The 21,605-nt window shown below is 43.5% G+C and overlaps 1 long non-coding RNA gene across 1 annotated transcript; it reads right to left on the bottom strand.

Moving 5' to 3' along the window:
• Nucleotides 1-1,393: 1,393 nt before the first annotated feature.
• Nucleotides 1,394-21,227, bottom strand: LOC138745693 (uncharacterized). Its single transcript, XR_011346415.1, has 3 exons — nt 20,319-21,227; nt 13,754-13,946; nt 1,394-1,454 (listed from the first exon to the last, which is right to left on the bottom strand). It is a non-coding gene; the product is annotated as an uncharacterized lncRNA (long non-coding RNA).
• Between the last annotated feature and the right edge of the window lie 378 nt (nt 21,228-21,605).

A 21,605-nucleotide genomic window follows, 5' to 3' on the forward strand; every position in this document is an offset into this window, starting at 1 on the left:
TTGGGGTTTTTACTACAATCACAGCATCTGCAGACTTCCATGTTTCACTCCATCTACCATTTCTCTGCCCAGCTCTGTAATTGATCTATATTCTGTTGTAATATTTGACAACCCTCCAGTGGTTCTCAACCTTTTCCAGTCTAAGGCCCACTTGGCTTCCAGTCTAATATGCCATGGCCCACTAGTGGTAATGAATGAGCAATATTTTCAAGTCAAAGGCAGCTCTGGAAGAAACATATCTTAATCTAATTTAAATTATTTTACTTAACATTTTTAAAGACCCACATAGGAACATGCTGATAGCCACCAGTGGGCATGGTCTGCTGATTGGGAACCACTGGTCTACACTGTCCATAATTCATGGGCGACACGGTTTGCGTTGCAGTTAGCACAACGCCTTACAGCGTCAGCAATTGGGACCGGGGTTTGAATCCTGCGCTGCCTGTAAGGAGTTTGTATGTTCTCCCCGTCTTTGTGTGGGTTTTCCCCAGGGGCTCTGGTTTCCTCCCACCCTTCAAAACTTACGGGGGTCGTAGGTCAATTAGGTGTGATTGGGCTGCACAGGCTCATGGGCGAAAAGGGCATGTTACCATGCTGTATGTCTAAATTTTTTTTTAAATTAAATTAAAATTTTACATTTTAAATTTTTAAAACTCCACCAAATCCTTGCCTCATCTGCAAACTTACTAACCCACCCACCTACGTTTTCGTCCAAGTTATTTATATATACTGTATCACACCCAAAGCCAACCCTGCAGAACACCACTGGTCATGGGACCCCAAAATAACAAATTTCTACTACGACCCCCCCCCCCCTCCCTCCCCATCTTCTATGGGTCAGCCGATTCCAAATCCAAACTATTAACTTACTGTAGATCGAATGCACCACTACCTTCTAGATCAGAAATTAATCTCATGACGTTATATTGTAAGCTTTAATTACAGGCAGCACAGTGTTGTGACTAGTAGTGACTGAGCTTCAATGCTGACCTCAGCTGCTGTCTGTGTGGAGTTTGAATGCTCTCCCTGTGGCTGTGTATCCATGGGTTCCATTTGCAAACATTTGAGGCTGTTCTGAAGCTGTGATCTCAGATGGAACTTGCAACGTGAACACCCTGAACTCAGCTTCAAAACTTTAGAATCATAAACAATGAGGATCCTGATTCCCGATGAAGGGAACATTATGAACCAAGCTGTTCCTGGTGAAAGGTGTGATCCTGCATCCCTGATTCAGGGCAGGCAGAGTTTGATGACAATACCTAACAATTAACACTGGATTTTGTCCACCAGAGGGAGCCAATGACCAGCTATTCCTGCACAATGAGCAGTAGTCAACAGTGGCCAAGTTTGCATATCAAGAACAATTTTTGAATAAATACTGAAAGTTACCTGCCTTTTCATGCAAAGGAGCCAGAATCCACGAAAGCTGTCTTGAACTGGTTTTGTTTATCCAGCTGCAAAATATGTTGAAAGAGTTGTCAGTGACAATATGTGCAGCAGGAAGAACTGTTGCCCCACAGCTCCAGAGCCATGGGTCCAATCTCCCTGTTGGGTGCAGACTATGTTGAGTTACACATTCTCCCCGTGGCTGTGTGGGTTTCCCTGGAGACTTCAGGTAGCTCCCAGGTCCCAAAGACGTGTAGGTTGGTGGGTTAGTTGGCTGCTAGAAACAGTCCCTGAGTGTGTGGTGAGGAGCAAAATGGACCAGGGGCTTGTGAGAGCTGCAGAGATATAATAAGATGAAATGGAAATGCTAGTCTTAGTCTGCAGAGCCGGCAAGGCTTGGAAGGTCAGATAGTCTCTCCTCTGTGCTGTGGGCATCCAATCAACAGGATGGAGGAAGGGGAACTACTCGGGGTGAGTGGGGGTTTGGAAGAGAGAAGGTGAGTGACAAAGAATCAAGTGGAATTGACAGGCGAGAGAGGAGAGGGAAAGGGACTGATGGGAGTACACTTCAGGTGACTGGCTTGGATTCAACAGGCTGAATGGCCATCTTTTGTCCTGTCAGAAAAATACCAGTTTGTCAGTGAGTTGCTGGAGGGAGGTGGGAGGGCAGGCATCCATACTCTCTTTTTATTTTGTAATTCTTTATTTATCGCACTATGAACCATATCAACTAATATATTTACAGATGCATCTCTTTAAATATTCACAGTGACATTTTCTCTTTTTTCCCCCATCCCTCCCTTCCCCCTTCCCACCCCCTCCAAAAACAGTAAATATTGAACATATAAAATACAATAAAACAATATCTTTTACAAAAGGAATACAGACAAAAAAGACGTATCATCTACTTATTCAGATTAAATCTGATCGTGTTCATCTTCTTATCATTTCAGGTGGTGGTGGTCCAAGGCCTGCTCTTTCTGTTATGTTCCATATATGGTTCCCAGGTTTTGTCAAACATTGTAACTTTGTCTTTTAAATTGTATGTGATTTTTTTTCCCAATGGGATACACTTAAACTTGGTTATATATCCCATTAATGTTTATAGTCATATAGTCCAACGTGGCCATCTTATATCTTTATTTTCACTCTTTTCCGCCTCTTCACCACCTCCATCCCTTTTTTCCATTACTGTTTTTTTAAGTTTTCCTTTTTAATCTCAATATGTGACAACGCACTTAAGACATGAAATACCCCAACAATCCCCACAAGCAATAACCCTTTAACCCCAAATGAACCTCCCCTCCTTGAATTGCCTCCTGTCCCTTGACAGCAACCACAACTCCCCTTTCCATTTGGTTTGCAAACTTACTCGCAAGCGTCAACCGATTTTGCAGTGACCCTTATTCTCCCCCCCCTCCCAGAGAACACTATTTTCCTATACTTATAACAAAGCTCTCTCTCTCTCTTTTCCTTCTTCCCTTTCTCTTATCCATCTTTAAATCTTTATATATACATGATCTTTACTTTATATTTTTACATATTTTTGTATATTTTCTTGCCGGTCTTCCTTCTTGTCACTCCTCTTCCTCTTCTCCTGTCCTGCAAATGTTCAGCAAATTCTTGGGCTTTCTTTGAGTCTGAGAACAGTCTATTCTGTTCCCCAGGAATAAATAGTTTGAGTATTGCTGGATGTCTTAATATAAAGTTATACCCTTTCTTCTATAAGATTGTTTTCGCCATGTTGATTTCCTTCCTCTTCTTTAAAAGTTCAAAGCTTATGTCTGGGTAAAAAAATATTTTTTGTCCCTTATATTCCAATGGCTTATTGTCTTCTCTAACCTTCTTTCTTGCCTGCTCCAGTATGTTTTCTCTTGTCGTGTATCTGAGAAATTTTACCAATATGGATCTCGGTTTTTGATGTGGAGGTGGTTTCAGTACTAGCATTCTATGTGCCCTTTCGATTTCTATTTCTTCATGTAAATCTGTCGTTCCCAGCACCTTCGGGATCCATCCTTTTATAAATTCCTTCATATCTGACCCTTCTTTGCCTTCTTTCAGGCCCACTATTTTTATGTTGTTTTGACTACTGTAGTTTTCCAATATGTCAATTTTTTGTGACAATAAATCTTGTCTCTTTAATTTTTTTTTCCGCTCTCTTCCAACTTCCCTCTTAAATCATTTATCTCCATTTCTGCAGGCAGCTTCTCGTTCCTCCACATTTTCTCCTCTTTTTCCAATTTCCAATTTCAGTCCTGACCAACTCTAAGCTTTTCATTCTGTCTTCAGCTCTTTTCATTTTTCTTTTGATTGAAAAGATGGCCATTCTTTTAATGACCTCATTTGTTCTTCGAAAAAGGCTTTGTCTTTCTATTTTACCTTCTTCTTTCCTTTGAAATTCTTGGTCTTCATCCTCTTCTTCTGTGTCTGTATCTATGTCTGTGTCTTCTTCTCTTCTCTGTATCTTTGTATCTTCATCCTTCTCTGGTGAGCTGCTTCTGTATCCTTGCTGGGCTTCCAGCTGCTGTGTCTCCTGTTGTTGGGCCTCCTGCCGCAGGTCGTCCCCGTTGGTCGCCCCGTTGCCACTCACCCTCTTCCAGCCTTTAATTCTCTTTCTCACCACTCTTCTTTTCTTTTTTCTTGTTTACTTTCCCCAGTCGAATGCCCCGATACTGGGCGTCTCTCAACTGGCCTCTCCTCAGCTGAGCCCCCTTCCCGTCGGCATTTACCTTTTCTTTTACTTGTGCACGGCTCATGCGCCACTCTTTGCACATGTGCAGTTGCTGACCTCTTCTTGGCTCTGAGAACTATTTTTGGGGTCCGCCGGTCGGGAGGACACCACTCCTCTGAGAACTCACTGACATTGGAGATCGGACGCTCCTCTCCACGGTGGCTCTCTGCTCCGATGTGCAGATAAGGCCTTCTTCTTTCTTCTCCAGTGATTTTCCTTCTTCCCTTTTCTCTGTTATTCTTACTATTTCTCTTTTGGGCGCCATCTTCTGTCTCTTCTCTATAACTTTATCTTTCTCTTCCTGTATTTTATGTTTATTGAGCTCTGCTTTTTCAAACTTTCTGTTTCTTTTCTCTGGAGAGAGCTGTTTCCACTTGACCAGCCACGACTCCATCACGTGACTCCCTGCATTCATACTCTCTTAAGGGTGCGGAGTACCTCAGGGAGGGAGGATGTCGGCAAAGGTAAGCAAGAACTATGTGGATTAAATCCACAGCTCACAGCTCTGTGTGAATGGAGCAGCAGCACACTGGAGTTAATTTATCCTTTGTCATAATCCCTGAAGATCACTTACTTCACAAAAGGCCAGTTGGAGAAATGTGTGTGATAGGGAGAGGATGAGAAAGCTCATGGCAGGGAACAGCTGGGTATTCTGAGGATGGTCCTGGGGCTGAGAGGGTGGCAGCTATCAGATGAGATGCTGCATGAGATCACGTCAGATGAAACGACCAAAGGAACTGCTCACACAAACCATCCAAGCCTCTTGTGTTCATGAAACCATTTTTAAAAATTTAGTTGTATCGATGAATACTTGTCTTGCATATGTACTATTTGTCTGTATGTGGGTTATGTCTGGTTGTGTGTCTGCATGTTTTGCACTGAGGACCGGAGAACAGCGTTTCGTTGGGTTGATCTTGTGCAGACAGATGACAAATAACTTGGCTTGACTTGTATAGTGCCACTGTGCCCCACTGAAACCAATTGGAGCTGGCGTTGATGGAGGACTCCCTGCTTTGTTGAAGTGACGACTTGTCAGAGGTGGCCAGCTCACTCGGGACGTTGATAAATGTAAAAGGTGCTGAGTGAGCACAAGTTCCTTCCTCTAAAGGATAATTTCTCCAACCGTTACAAAGCATTTTAGTCTCATTCCCATCTCTCTGACTTTCCTCTGCTGGGCTTGGACACAGCACTTGGTGCCTGAGGAAACATTAACCTTCATTTGTGATCCTGTGTTAAGTGCTGGAGGGGAAGTGGAGTTGGGGAGGATGTGACTGCTCATTTATCCCTGTGGGGAATGGTTCAATAAATCCTCTCACCAAGTGTATTCACTGGATTGTGTGAGAGCCAATTTCGATTAACATTAGTACGTTCATTTAATCAACATCACCTTAGCCATGTGTAGTCAACACCGACGTTGCCCACTAAAAAATACTAGGAATATATATTTAAAAATAATAAAACACAAAAGTCTGCAGGACATCGCTGTTGAGGTAAAAACACGATGGTGGGGAAACTCAGCAGCTCAAACCGTGCATTTATATATCTTCTCTCTCTCTCTTTCTCTCTTTGGCTTGGCTTCGCGGATGAAGATTTATAGAGGGGTATGTCCACGTCAGCTGCAGGCTCGTTTGTGGCTGACAAGTCCGATGCGGGACAGGCAGGCACGGCTGCAAGGGAAAATTGGTTGGTTGGGGTTGGGTGTTGGGTTTTTCCTCCTTTGTCTTTTGTCAGTGAGGTGGGCTCTGCGGTCTTCTTCAAAGGAGGTTGCTGCCCGCCGAACTGTGAGGCGCCAAGATCAGCCCACTGGCAGTGGTCAATGTGGCAGGCACCAAGAGATTTCTTTAGGCAGTCCTTGTACCTCTTCTTTGGTGCACCTCTGTCTCGGTGGCCAGTGGAGAGCTCGCCATAGAACACGATCTTGGGATGGTCTGATGGTCCTCCATTCTGGAGACGTGACCCACCCAGCGCAGTTGGGTCTTCAGCAGTATGGATTCGAAGATAAAGATACATAACCAATGCTTCAAGCTTGAGCCCTTCAACAAGATATAGACAAAATGTTGTCAGGTGCCTGAATAAAATGATGGGGAGGGAGGGGTGTAGGGGAGGAGCACAGTCCCAAAGGCAGGAGGTAGTAGGTGGATAAGGGAGTTAATAATGGTTATGTATCTTTCACTTTGTTATATAAAGTATATTGTTTGAACAGCTGAGTTCATTCAGCATTGTGTTTTTACCTGTAATATACTGTCTAAAGGTAGGAAGGTGTTGCATTCTGGACACAAATTCAACAACAGTGAACAGAAGTATCAGAGCTGAGAAACAGCTTCTTCCCACGGACTGTGTGACTGCTGGATGATTGATGAACTGTTAATACAAACCCTCCGAGCTCGATCATTTATTTAACAATAATATTTATTTAATATTTGTATATGTATACTGGGCATGTGCATCATTTGTCTGTATGTGTATTTGCAGTGTGTTGCACCAAGGACTGGAGACTGCTATTTCACGGGGTTATACTTGTACGATTGGATGATAAATAAACTTGAACTTCACATAGAATGTACAGAATGGTTCAAAACCTAAGGTCAACAACGTGCATTTCTGATGTAACAATAACAGCAGTATTTCACTGGAGGCAGTTCAGAGAAAGTCCACTTGGATCCTCCTGAGTAGAGGGATGTTCGTGAAAGGAAGCTTGAACAGGTTCGGATTCAATTCATTGGAGTTTGGAAGCTTGAGAGAAGGTGTTATTGAAACCTGTCAGATTCCTGCAGGAGGCTGGGGAATAGGGTTAATGCTGCAAGGAATGTTTCCTCTCAGGTAAGAGTCTAGAAGCTCATGGCCTACTCTCATGCCAACAGAGACACACCAGAAACTGCAGAGGTTGCAATCTGGAGCTAAACACCCTATGAGGTAGGAACTCAATGGGTCGAGCACCATCAAAAGGAGAGAATGAATGTTCATCATTTTGAGCTGAAACCCTTTCTCGAACATAGAACATTACAGCACAGTACAGGCCCTTTGGCCCTCAATGTTGTGCTGGCCCATATATTCCTTAAAAAATGTACTAAACCCTCCCAACCCCAAAACCCTCTATTCTTCTTCCATTCATGTGCTGTGCGAGAGTCTCTTAAATGCCCCTAATGTTTCAGCCTCCACCACCATCCCTGGCAAGGTATTCCAGGCACCCACAACTCTCTGTGAAAGAGAAATTACCCCAATGTCTCCCCTAAACGTTTCTCCCTTCACCTTGTACATGTGTCCTCTGGCATTTGCTATTCCTGCCCTGGGAAACTGGTGCTGATTGTCTACCCTATCTAAGCCTCTCATAATTTTGTAGATCTCTATTAAGTCTCCTCTCATCCTTCCACGCTCTAAAGAGAAAAGACCCAGGTCAGCCAACCTTGCCTCATATTTTCCAATCCAGGCAACATCCTGGTAAATCTCCTCTGCAACCTCTCCATTCTTTCTATATATTCTATAACTGAACACAATATTCCAAATGTGGTCTCACTAGAGATTTGTAGAGCTGCAACATGACCTCTTGACTCTTGAACCCAATCACCCTATTAATGAAGCCCAGCATCCCATAGCCATTCTTAATTATCCTATCAACCTGCATGGCGACCTTGAGGGATGTATGGATTTGGATCCCAAAGTCCCTGTGTTCATTCACACCCTTAAGTAACCGACCATTAACCCTGTACTCAGCTTTCTGGCTTATCTTTTGAGAATGAGGAAATGTAGTAATCAAACCAATGTATAGAGGAGAGAGTGGAAGGGATGCAACAGGGGCCCCATGTGGGATTAGTGAACCAGGTGGAGGAGAAACATGATGGACAGAAGCAGAGGAATGGCAGATGCCAGACAAGAGAGAGACGGAGAAATTAAGGAAAAGCGAAAAGGTTAGGAAGAGGAAGATGTATCCACAGGAGGAAGAGGGTGATTAGAGACAAAGGCTGCCTGTGCTTGAATCTGATTAGTAGAAAAGGTGTAAAGAGAGATCAGATTAAACTAAAGCTGGGGTTGGGGGGAGGTGGGGGAGGCAAGAGAGAGTGGAATACAATGGGAAATGGAGTTGGAGGTGGATGGAACCAAAGAGGAGGGGGCATGAAAATGAAGAGGGGGCCACATGAATGGGAAATGGGACAAAAATGAATGGGGAAAAAGGAAGAGCCAAAGGGGTACAGAAAAAGAGAGAGGAGACTCATTACCTGAAATTAGAAAATTCTGATGTTCAAAAGACATTTGGACAGATATATAGTCAGGAAAGGTTAAGAAGGGTGTGGACCAAATGCAGGCAAGTGGAACCAGACCAGAATGCCAACTTGGTCAGCACAGAAAAGTTGGGCCAAAGGACCTGTTCTGTGCTGTATAACTCCGAGACTCTAGTCAGGTCTTACATCATGGACAATCCAGAGAGCATAAGGGATAACAAATTTCCTCCCTTGAGGGGGTTAGTGGCTTTATATTTTAATAACAATTTGTTATTTTTTGAAGTTATTTCTGCTATGGTAGAATGTGAACCCAGTTCTCTGTGTTGTTATCCCTGGCCCTATATTTTAATCACTGCAACACCAAGGTATTACCCCTTCTCTGGGCTCTGAAATTGCCCTCAGCAGGACCCAGCGGTGGGAGCACAGTCAGGCGGATATGGTTTCCATGCATTTCACAGCATGTTGCATCGTCCCTCTTGTGGACATGGTGAGGATGGTCTGTAAATAAATCACTGCTAAAAAGATGAGCCAATCAGTCTGTGCAGACGCACCAGTGATTCCTTTCCTGCTGCAGTAAGATACACTGAGTTACATACTTAAACATGACCTCAATGCAAAAGAACCCTTGAATGCTTGGAATTCCATGTGCAATATCCCAAAGGAAAGAAGAAACATTTGGAGATCCATGATCCTTATCACAGAGATACAAAATACTGGGAATAACTCCCCTGTTCTTTCTTAAACACTGTGACTGAAGCTCGAACACGAGCCAAAGGAAGAAGTCTCTTAAAATCCTCATTTTAAAATTTCACCTTCAACAGGCAGCATTCACTTGATCATGTGTCCAGCCTCCCAAATAGGACCTCAAACCCACAACTCCTTACCACAGAGGCAACAGTGAGCCAGGGGTCAACGTTCATGCCATAGAAATACAATTCCTGAGACACTCTTGGAAAATGATAAGGATAATCTGGAATCAATATCCTGAGTTGACAGAAGGCTAGTCTCGGAGCATCGGAGCTACAGGGCGGCCTGAAGAAACTAGATAAAATTAAGAAAGGCCGACATGGGGTAGACAGCAGAGTCTTTATCCTAGGATGGAAATGTCAAACTCAAGGCAATACAAATTTAAGGCAAGAGGGAGATGAAGCGTTTTTTTATTTACACAAAGAGGTGTGGGTGCCTGGAATGCTCTATTACAGGAAATAGTAGAAGCAGAACAATAGCAATATTTTAAAGACATTTAGACTGACGTGTGAAGAGGCTGGGAATGGAGGAATATGGATCATGTGTGAGCAGATGGGATTGGTTTAATTTGGTATCGTGGTTGGTTTGGAGATTGTGGGGAAAGGGGCCTGTTCCTGTCCTATACTGTTCTATGATCTAGATGCTGTGAGAGTATACACCTGCACCACCCTCCCAAGTAATTCATTCCAGGTCATTTCAAATTCAAAGCTCAAGTTCATCGTCACATGCATCAAAAGTGCAGTTCTGGAGGTTGTTTTGTGAGCAGTCCCTAGACAGCTCATACTTCGTACAACAAATAAGATACAATACAATACAGAGAAAGATCAGTTAGGATGGATTAAAAACAACATCATTTTACTAGTTTGGGGTTAATTTCCATACTCAGTCATCAGCATAGAAATTATCCCAGAAAGTATTATATTTAAAATAATATTTTTATTATTAAGCACTAATAATGTAACACCTTATCTAACTTATCTAAACTTAACCCCAACTATACACAATATGTGTGTGTGTGTGTGTGTGTGTGTGTGTGTGTGTGTGTGTGTGTGTGTGTGTGTGTGTGTGTGTGTGTGTGTGTTGGGCAGGGGGGGGGGGGGATATCCCAAACCATTACAGTTCAGGTCCAATTCATGAAAGACAGTTCAAAGTCTAGTCTCAGAAATCTATTGTTGACACAGAGACTCTTAAATTGATGGAAAGAAGTTCACAAAGTAGGTGGGCGAGATCAGGGTGACAGACGGTTTATGAACTCTCGAAATCCTTGTCGAGATGCTTCCAGAGAAATGTCCTTTTCAGATGAGTGGCAACCCAAACTCTCCTTCTCTTTGCGCAGGCAACACGAAGCGAGTGATTCTCATTAAGTTTCCAGAAACCCTTCTGAGGGTCAGCCATTCAAGGTGACCTTCCCTTTTGGTCAGGGTGTGACAGACTCATTCCCCTATAACACTGAGAAATCAGACAAGTTGTCTATTGTCACACAAGGCCACTTCAGCACAGTATCACTTCCAAGAGCTCCTTGCTCCTGTACTGTCTCCTTAAAAATGGCTCATGAGCAAACAGTGTACTGTTGCTTTAACACCTTGGTCACATGGTCTCCACACCTGTGCCTCCAGGCACTTCCTCTCTTCTAGAAGTATCAAATTTGGGTACACGCTGTCTTCAGTCTGTCAACCCACAGTCCATCTCCAGGGTTTTACAGCCTGATTTGTTCTCTTAAAGTGACAATCCCACTCAAATAAAAATGAACTGAAAATCGGAGCATGTAATACTGAGTACACAGCCTTGGAGTGTTTGTGGAGGAGGTGCTGTAGCATAGAAAATCATGGATCCAATTACAGAGAGAAATGCTAGAGCCAAGGTGACGTAGTTTGGGGGTTAGTTTAATTGGCACAATTGTGTTAAAAACAGAGCTGTAGTCAATAATTAGTAGTGTGATGTAGGTTTCTTGTTGCCAGGTGGTCCAGGGCTGAGTATAGGGCCAGGAGGATGGCTCCTGTTTTGGCAGTATGTGAACTGGAGTGGATTAAAAGTGGCTGGTAAGTTGAAATAACCAGCCTTTCAGTGCACTCTTTGATGGTGGATGTCAGAGCCACCAGCCGATAGCTCAGCACAGTGAAGAATTTGCTTCCTGAACACTTTTGGGAGTATTTTATGGGTTTTGGCCTGCTGATCTCGAAAATCATCTTAAACTTTTCCTATCACATATGGTTTTTTTTAGATATAACCTATTTTTGTGATTTCCTGTCATCATTTAAGTCTACTTCAAGCTGCAAAGCCATGAAGTGCAGCATGACATTGCATTTGCAGTTTGACTTCTTCGGTGCTGATCTTTGTGTGGTCAGTGTTGAGCACGGTGACCACGGAAAAGGGGTATCAGGGCAGCTGGAATCCATCAACACTGGCCGACTCTTGTTGGACACTGACATGAGAGGCATCTGATGCTGAGTACAAGCGAAAATCAGCAGCAGGACATTTTTAGATCAGTTGAACTAAAGGCAATGTTTAATTATGTTAATTGAATATTTTTCCAACTTCCTGCATGATACAGTTCGGCTCGAAGTTGAAGTTGTCTATCATAATATCTAATTTTTCTTCAGGAAGCAAACATTTTGAAAAGATTGTTGTCCAGTGTCATCATTTAGGCCCATTACCCCATTCTTCTTCAGTACTGAGTACAGAGGCCTTCTTGAAGCAGGTGTGTTTGGAGAGAGAGGTTGAACATGTATGTAAGTACAGCCACTAGTTGGTTGGTACAGGGCAGAGGACACATCCAGGAACTTTGCAGTAGTTTACCCAATGGAAGGCTGACCTGATGTGGCAGAAAGAAGGATGTGGATGATGATTGGGCCTTTCGGCTTTGGATGCTGCCCTGATAAACTCCTGCTGTCTTTCTTTGTGTGAGGTATGATTCCCATGGTCTTTTGTAGGAGTTGAGAACCAGAATCCCACCATCCTCCATGAGGGGAGTTATTTCCCATTCTTCCTAAATATAAAAGGGGGAAGGGCATCTTACTGTAGTTGTACAGGCTACTGAAGTACCACGGTACACCACACAGACTACAGAGGTCCCACGGTACACTACACAGACTACAGCAGTTCCACGGTACACCACACAGACTACAGCTGTCGCACAGTACTTCACACACAGACTACAGCAGTCCCACAGTACACCACAGTCTACAGCTGTCCCACAGTTCACTAGACACAAACTACAGCTATCCCACTGTTCACCACAGACTACAGCTATCCCACTGTACACCACACACAGACTACAGCAGTCCCACAGTACACCACAGTCTACAGCTGTCCCACAGTACACCACATGTTCACTACAGCAATCCCACAGTTCACTAGACACAAACTACAGCTATCCCACTGTTCACCACAGACTACAGCTATCCCACTGTACACCACACACTGACTACAGCTATCCCACAGTACAACACACAGACTATAACAGCCCCATTGTACACCACACACAGACTACACCTATCCCACTGTACACTACACAGACTACACCTATCCCACTGTACACTACACAGACTACACCTATCCCACTGTACACTACACACAGACGACACCTATCCCACTGTGCACCACACAGACGACAGCTATCCCACCGTACACCTCACACTGACTACAGCAATCCCACTGTACACCACACACAGACTACAGCTATCCCACAGTTCATCACACACTGAATATAACAGTCCCATAGTACTTTCAAGATTTTCTTCAATATTGTTTGATTTTCTCAAACTTTCCCATGATCTCTCATTGTTGTTCAGTCCACGTGACAAGTGGTTTGGTTTTGCTAATAAATATATAATCATGAAAATAAATCTTAATTCAAAAGAATGACCTTAACGCACTACTATATTCATCAATATCTGGCTCAGATCAAGTGTCGATGCTGAGAGCATGGAACCTGTTCTTCTCTGTCCTGGAAATTTGACGCATGTCACAGTGAATGATGAATGTCATGTTAGGTCACTGCACTTAAATTTCACAGAAAAGCTTAAGGGGTTCAGGAAGAAATTTCACACACTTCCAACTTTGAGGTGATGTCTGTGGTATTCATTAATTAAATGAGCGGTAAATCTCCAGAGACATGGCTTTCTAAAATCCCACCTTTGAACCGCTTCATCTTCCATCCCTGCTACTGAGAGAAACCACAGCTCATTGCCGGTCACAATTAGGAGCCACTAAACATGTAAATGTCTGGATATTTTGCAGCAAGTCCAAAAAAGAACTAAATTCTTTTTCACGGTTCTGTTAAATATTGAGATGAAATAATCAAAGAATATTTCTGGATGACTCAGTCACCAGAAGAGGCATAAGCCCAGGAAGACACATAATGAAGAACAATGGATTTTTTTTCCAAAAAGAGATAGTTTTAGTCACAGCTCCAGCGCCAGCATTTCGGAACTAGAAACAACAGTGTCATTTTGGGGTAATTTCATGAATGAATTTGCATCCCTCTTGATAACCCAGATGGGGGAGGGAGGGAAGGAGAAAAAGAAAGAAGGAGAAAATTCCAGGCATGTTATTTAAATCAACATACAAAACTGTTTTAATGCAGGTGTTGCCATTTGTAGCTCAACAACTCCTTTTCCTTGCACAGTTGTACAATTTGGAAGCAGGAAGCAGATCAATTGTCACAAGTTACCTGTTGATTGGTTTCTTCTCGCTGTGTGCCTGTTGACTCCTCTTCTGTTCCGCAAAGGTGGATGACGGGGTGATCAGTGTGATCCCTGCTGACTTCAATGCTTCTGCACAGACCAGATGCTCAGACTGGGGTGTTGTTGTAGTCATTTCTCCAGGCCTTGCAGGAGGTGGTGAGCACTAAAGAACAGGATGAGCTGCGAGGTGACAAAGAGGACTTTCAGAGGAGGTTGTATCTACCTTCATCATTTACGGGGCAATTTTATGTGCCAAACTTTTGTGATAATCTGGGAAGCTAGTGTTCACCCAAGGAGGTGATCGCAGAAATCAGCCTCCAGGAGTCGTTTCAGTGCAGGACAGCTCAGCATGACATCACTATTGGAAAGAAATTTCTAATGTACTTTCCTGTTCACTATTCTATTCCAGCTTTATTTGGTGTAGTGATAGAAAACAGTCGATTATTGCTGTCAATTGCCATGTGATGGCTTTTGCTACTTTAATGGCTAGATGTATTTTACTAACATGGAAGGACTCTATCCCTTTCAGTTATGCTCAGAGGATGACCCAAACGTTATCATACTTGAACCTCAAGAAGATTAAACGTAATGTTTCGAAAAATGAAGTTAAGTTTAATAAAATGTGCACTCCCTTATGGAATATTTTAATGCTTAATGAATAATACAGTGGTTTACTGTTTTGTATGTAACATACAAAGTGTTTGTAGTCTCCTCCAGAACTTACTTAGTGACGTATAAGGCAATTCACCTGTACAGCATACTTGTTCTTACATGTTCTGTTGTGTGTGTATATAGGTAACATAGTTATTATAGGTTAATTCAATCTCTTGTTTCTTATGTTGATCAAGGAATTGTCGATGTAGTTCTATTTTTTCCCTTTTTTTGTGCTTAGGTGGATACAAGATGATTTGTTTTGTCCTTACTTAAATTTTGTATGCAAGTTTGCATGTTAAACTCAATGAAAATATTTAAAAAAGAAAGAACAGCTTTCTTTGGATCCACACATTGTACTCGTGTATGACCAAGATGTAGATGATCAGTGATCAAAACAGTGGAGTTGCTGCAGCAGGCTGAAATGAGCTTGTATGGACCTGACAAGAGCAGGGCCACAGCCTGTCAGCACTCCTTTGCAGGGCTCATCTGCCCATCTGTCCCACCTGACAGACTTATGCAGGCTAAAATTGCCTGTATAACAGGCCTGGTGGCATTTTTTTTTGCATCGAAGGTCTTTGGAGTCCAGATCCAAGAAGGCACACCCATGTTTGACAATGAAGATCTCAAGGGTCTCAGCTCTGGAGAAAGAGTGGACTGGTGCAGGGTGCCAGAGCTGCAGGCCTGCATGGGGCTCAGTGCTGAAGGACTCACACCAGATGGTAGGCTGTTGGCAACTGGTTTCTGGGAACCAGGTGTCAGGTCCAGGACACTCAAGGGTGCCAATAGCAAGCAGGGCTTCTGAAGGAGCCCCAGGTGTTGACAGTCTCCTGACTGCATTGGGAGTTCAGAACAAGGGGCTGAGAATGTTTCCTGATGCCCCAAGCTTGGCTTCACCAATGGACAAGGCATGAGGCCGGGCAGCTATGGAAGTTGTTAGGGGGCAGAGGAGAAGGAGGTATCAAAGGAGGTGGTGGGATCCAAGATGTCTCAGAGGGGACTCTCCTTTGCTTCACTTTCTTGCCTTGATAATAGAGCTGGACTCAGTGTGTAACTTTACAGGGCAAACAAAGGAAAAAGATTTATGTGTATTTTGCATAAACAACAATAAATGGAATTCTGATCTTTATCTTGATAATAAATTCAGTCAATCTCTCTTTTGAACCATTCCCAGTCTCTCTTCCCTCCCTCTCCCTCCTTAAATTGGAAACAATGTCTCCTCCTCACTGATCATCAACACAGGTACACCCCAAGGATGCATGCTTAACCCTCAGCTCTACTCGTTATAAACCCATGACTGTGTTGCCAGGCTCAATTCCAATGCCATCAACAAATTTACGGATTACACCACAATTGTTGGACAGAATCACAAACGGCAATGAGAAAGTGTACAGGAGGGAGATAGATCAGCTCATTGAATGGTGTAACGACAACAGCCTTGTGCTCAAAGTCAGCAAAACCAAGGGGATAATTGTAGACTTCAGGATGAAGTCAGGGGAACACGAACCAGTCTTCATCAAGGGCTCAGTCATGGAGAGGGTCAAGAACTTCAAATTCCTGGGTGTCAACAGCTCCAAGGATCTGTCCTGGAGCCTCCACATTGATGCAATCATGAAGAAGGTTCGCCAGCGGCTATATTTTGTGAGGTGCCCGAGGCAGTTCAGTATATCACTGTAGAGCTCGTCGAAAGAACCAAAGACTTGTTGATCCAAACCAAGGCTTTTATTAGCAAAAGACAGGAGCTCTTCACAGGTGGCCGACCAGTCCGGAATGATCCGACCTGGCTAGGGACACAACCCTTTAAAGCCCAGACAGTGGGTGTGGCTAAGCTCTCAGACAATCGCTGTAAGCACAGTCATTACATACTCGAGATATTGTAACTATATACATTGATGATAGGTCTGTACTATCACAATCACTGAATAACTTTTACAGGTGGACTGTGGAGAGCACTCTGGCTGATTGCATCGCTGCCTGGTATGGAGGCACCAATAATCAGGACAAGAAAAAACTCCAGAGGGTTGTTAACTTGGCCTGCGACATCATGGGCATCAGACTTCACTCCATCGAGGACATTGACAGGAGGCGGTGTCTTAAAAAAGCAGCCTCTATCCTCAAAGACCTCAACCACTCAGGCCATTCCCTTTTCACTCTGCTACCATTGGGGAAAAGGAACAGAAGCTTAAAGATGAGCACTCAGCGGTACAAGGAGAGCTTCTTGCCCTCTAACATCAGATTCCTGAATGATCAATGAACCACAGACACGGCCTTTCTTTTTGACTCTATGGTGACGATAATAATTTTTTACTGTTAGAACATGTCTGTTTGGATTATCATTGCTGCTTCAAAACACCCAATTTCATATCACCATGTAACTATTACAGCACGGAAACAGGCCATCTTGGCCTTTCTAGTCTGCGCCGAACTAAGTCCTCTCCTCTAGTTCCACCGACCTGCACCCCGGCCATAACCCTCCATTCCCCTCCCATCCATACACCTATCCAATTTTTCCTTAAATGACTAAATGGACCCTGCTGCCACTACTTCTCCTGGAAGCTCATTCCACCCAGCCACCACTCTCTGAGTGGAGAAGTTCCCCCTCATGTTACTTCTAAACTTTTGCCCCTTAACTCTTCACTCATGACCTCTTGTTTCAATCTCTCTGACTCTCAATGGAAAAAGCCTCTCCACATCAACTCTATCTATCCCTCTCATAATCTTAAATACCTCGATCAAATCCCCTCTCAACCTTCTATGCTCCAAAGAATAAAGACCTAATTTGCTCAATCTTTCTTTGTAATCTAGATTCTGAAACCCAAGTAACATTTTTGTAAATCTTCTCCGCACTCTCCCTACCTTGTTGATATCCTTCCTATAATTTGGTGACCAGAACTGCGCATAGTATTCTAAATTTGGCCTCACCAATGTCTTGAACAGTCCCAACATCATTTCCCAATTCCTGTATTCTATGCTTTGATTTATAAAGGCCAGCATACTAAAAGCCATCTTCACCACCCTATCCACATGAGATTCTACCTTCAGGGAACGATGCACCGTTATTCCTAGATCTTTCTGCTCCACTGCATTCCTTAATGCCCTCCCATTTACTATGTATGTCCTGTTTTGATTATTCCTACCAAAATGAAGCATTCGCACTTCTCGGTCTTAAACTCCATCTGCCATCTTTCGGCCCATTCTTCTAAGCAGTCCAAATCCCTCTGCAATCTTTGAAAATCTTCTTCATTTTCCACAATTCCACCTATTTCAGTATCCTCTGCATATTTACTAATCCAATTGACCAACCCATTATCCAGATCATTAATGTAAATGATAAACAGCAAAGGACCCAATACAGAACCCTGAGGCACACCACTTGTCATCCACTTCCATCCTGATGAACAGTTATCCACTATTCATTTCTATGGCATTTCCCTTCCAGCCACTGTTGAATCCATATGACTTATCTCAAAATTATTACCTAACGACTGAACCTTCCTAACTAACCTTCCACGTGGAACCTTATTGAAGGCTTTACTGAAGTCCATATAGACAACATCCACTGCTCTACCCTCATCAACATTCCTTGTCACCTCTTCAAAAAATTCAACAAAATTGGTTAAACATGACCTTCCACACACAAATCTGTGTTGAGTGTCCCTGATCAGACCCTGTCCCTCCATATACTTATATATACTATCTCTAAGAACGCTTCCATTAATTTACCTACCACAGACATCAAACTTACAGGCCGATAATTGTCAGGCTTGCTCCTCTAACCCTTTTTAATCAACGGAACCGCATGTGCAACACGCCAATCCTCCGGCACTATCCCCATCTCTAATGTTATTTGAAAAATCACTGTCAGAGCCTCTGCTATTTCCTCACTAACTTCTCTCAAGGTCCTGAGGAAAATCTCATCGGGACCTGGAGACTTATCCCCCTTAATATGCTTCAAAAGCTCCAGTACTTCCTCTTTCTTAATCACTAGAGTTGCCATAATTACCCCCTTTCCTTCCTTTTCCCTGCACAGCTCGATATCCTGCTCCTTTGTGAATACCGAAGAAAAGAAATTGTTCAAGATCTCCCCCATCTCTTTGGGCTCCACACACAGTTGTCCGTTTTAATTCTCTAATGGGCCAGTTTTATCCCTTACTTTTCTTTTGCTATTAACATATTTGTAGAAACCTTTTCGATTTATTTTCACCCTGCTTGCTCTAGCCACCTTGTACCTTCTTTTAGCTCTTCTTATTTTTTTAAAAGATTATTTTGACACTCAAACTTTTGACCCTGCCTTTTAACCTAAAAGGAACATAAAGATTTTGTATTCTCAAAATATTACCTTAAAAAGACCTCCATTTCTCTACTACATCCTTTCCATAAAACAAATTGTCCCAATCCATTCCTCATAAATCCTTTCACATCTCCTCAAATCTAACTTTTCCCCACTCAAAAACCTCAACCCTAGGCCCTGATCTATCCCTTTCCATGATTACATTGAAACTAATGGCATGATGATCACTGGACCCGAAGTGCTCCCCAGCACATACCTCTGTCACCTGACCTATCTCATTCCCCAACAGTAGATCCAACACTGCCCCTTCTCTTGTTGGTACCTCGACTTAAAATACTATCCTGCACACATTTTACAAACTCCAATCCATTCAGCCCTTTCACAGTATGGGTTTCCCAATCTATATTTGGAAAATTAAAATCTCCCACAATCACAACCCTGTGCTTATTATAAATATCTGCTATCTCCCTACAAATTTGCTCCTCTAGTTCTCGTTCCCCATTAGATGGTCTATAATACACCCCTATAAGTGTAACTACCCCTTTCCCATTCCTCCCTTGCAAGCCCTCTAATCTATCCTGCCTAAGCACCACTGTAATATTTTCCCTGACAAGCAATCCAACACCACCCCCTCTTGCCCCTCCAATTCTATTACACCTAAAGCAACGAAATCCAGGAATAGTGAGCTGTCAATCACATCCCTCCTGCAACTCCCTCACTACCTCGTCATACTGCCAAGTGTCAATCCATACCATCAGCTCATCCATCTTCCTTACAATGCTCCTAGCATTAAAATATATGCATTTCAGAAATTTCCTATTTCTTACTCTATTTTCCCCATCTCTACAAACAATTCTATTACGTTCTTTTTCTATCATCTCCCCTCCATCTTCGTACAGAGCTTCTCCCTTCTCTATCACCTGCCTTTCTACCCTCAAACACTGTCTACAAGCTTTCTCTGTTTGCAATCTAACCTTGTCCTTGCTGTTCTCATCCATTTGGTTCCCTCCTCCCAACCATTCTAATTTAAAGTCTCCTGAGTAGCCTGAGCAAATGTCCCCGCCAGGATCCTGGTCCCCATGGAATTGAAGTGCAACCTGTCCTTTCTATACAGGTCACATCTACCCCAAAAATGGCCCCAGTGATCCATAAACTTGAATACCTGCCCTTGTTCATGACAATAAATTCTGATTCTGTCACACCCCCTTTCTCCCTTCCCTCCTTTTCTGTCCTCATTCCCCATGCAACATTGCTCCCTTTCTCTTTTTGTCACTCTTTCTTTCTGCATTTCCTTGCTCCATCAGGGAGTGGTGGAGGCAGCTACTCACATATTTAAGAAAAAAGATTCATTCAATTGCCAAGGTATAGAAATCTAGGCACCTCGCCAAAAAAGTAGGTCTATGTTTGCTGAGTTTAGAAGAATAAGGTATTCTAAGAGGGCTTGAAAGGACATATTTGAAATGTTTTCATGAGTAGGGAGTCAGGAACAAGGGACATAACTACAAGATAAGGAACCAGTTATTTAAAACTGGGATACATAATGTGTTTTTACGTGGTGCCTCCTTTTCGAGCCCAGCTAATTTCGCAGAGAGAAAAAAAATCAAACTTACCTTTTTGTGGAGCAGCCCTAAAAGGCTGTTCTTGGGTCGCATTTATGAAGGGCAGAACCTCGTAGGGTCCTCCAGAGCTGATGGAGGTGGTGTGACTGAGCCGTAGCACCACCTGCTGAGTCGACATCATGCACACATGCCCAGCGCAGAAAGAGCCCTCTAATGGAGAATGGTGACCCCAGAGCAGGTAAGAAAGTTGATTGGGATATTTGCACTGCAACCAGTCTTAGTGCCCAGGCAGAAATCCTGCACGCTGTCAGTGTTTTAAAAATCCTCCTCCTGGGTCTCAGGCTGACGATTCCACTGCGATGTCATCAGCCCACCCCGAGCAATCACGGTGTGTGGTGGGGCACTATGCTCCGCCGCTGACACTAGGTCGAGGGGGGAATGGAGTCGGTGCACCTTGGAGCTGGTCAGGGAGCATTTATGAAGGTGTTCAGCGACCTCCAAGGGAGAGAATTTCCGCTTTCACCTTCACATTTTATTACTCTCTAAAAGGGCCTATAGAGAGGTCTTCCCCCAGAGGGGAATGTATTCCTGGAGTTCTCTGCCTCTGAGAGTGATGGAGGAGGCCACATCATTAGATATCTTACAGGTAGAATGAGACCACCCTATCTACATGAGAATCCACTTTCAAAGAATGATGAACCATTATTCCAAGATCTCTCTGTTCCTCTGCATTCCTCAGTGTTCTCCCCTTCACTGCATATGTCCTGTTTTGATTCTTCTTCCCAAAATGAAGCACTTCGCACTTATCTCCATTAAACTCCATCTGCCATCTTTCTGCCCACTCTTCTAAGCCGTCCAAATCCTTCTGCAGTCCATGAAAACCATCCTCACTATCCGCAAATCCCCCTATTTTTGTATCATTTGCATATTTATTAACCCAAATTGGAGGGAAACACCTCATCTTCCAACTGGGCCCCCTCCAATCAGATGGGACTAATATCAACTTCTCGGGTTTTGGTTAAAATCCCCCCCCCCCCAATCCCCCATGGTCTCTTCAATTCCACCTCGTCCCTTATCACATCCAACCTTTCATGGGTCTGGATTCCTCCCCTGTTGTTGGATTTTCCCTTGAAGAAGGGCTAAGGCCCCAAAGGTTTGGTAAACTTGGTCTCCTCAGGACTGGGGCCACCATGGATTGAACCCAGTGCAGGCCCTTCGGCCCTGGATGAGATTCCGCCCCCTCTCCTTTTATTCCATCCCTCCGCTTGTCCAGGAGCCTTGTCAATGCCCCTCATGTTGCCCCACCTCTGGCAAGGCCGCGGATAACCCTCTCCACCA

This window comes from Narcine bancroftii, chromosome 11 (genome assembly GCF_036971445.1).
Source record: "Narcine bancroftii isolate sNarBan1 chromosome 11, sNarBan1.hap1, whole genome shotgun sequence".
NCBI lineage: Eukaryota > Metazoa > Chordata > Chondrichthyes > Torpediniformes > Narcinidae > Narcine > Narcine bancroftii.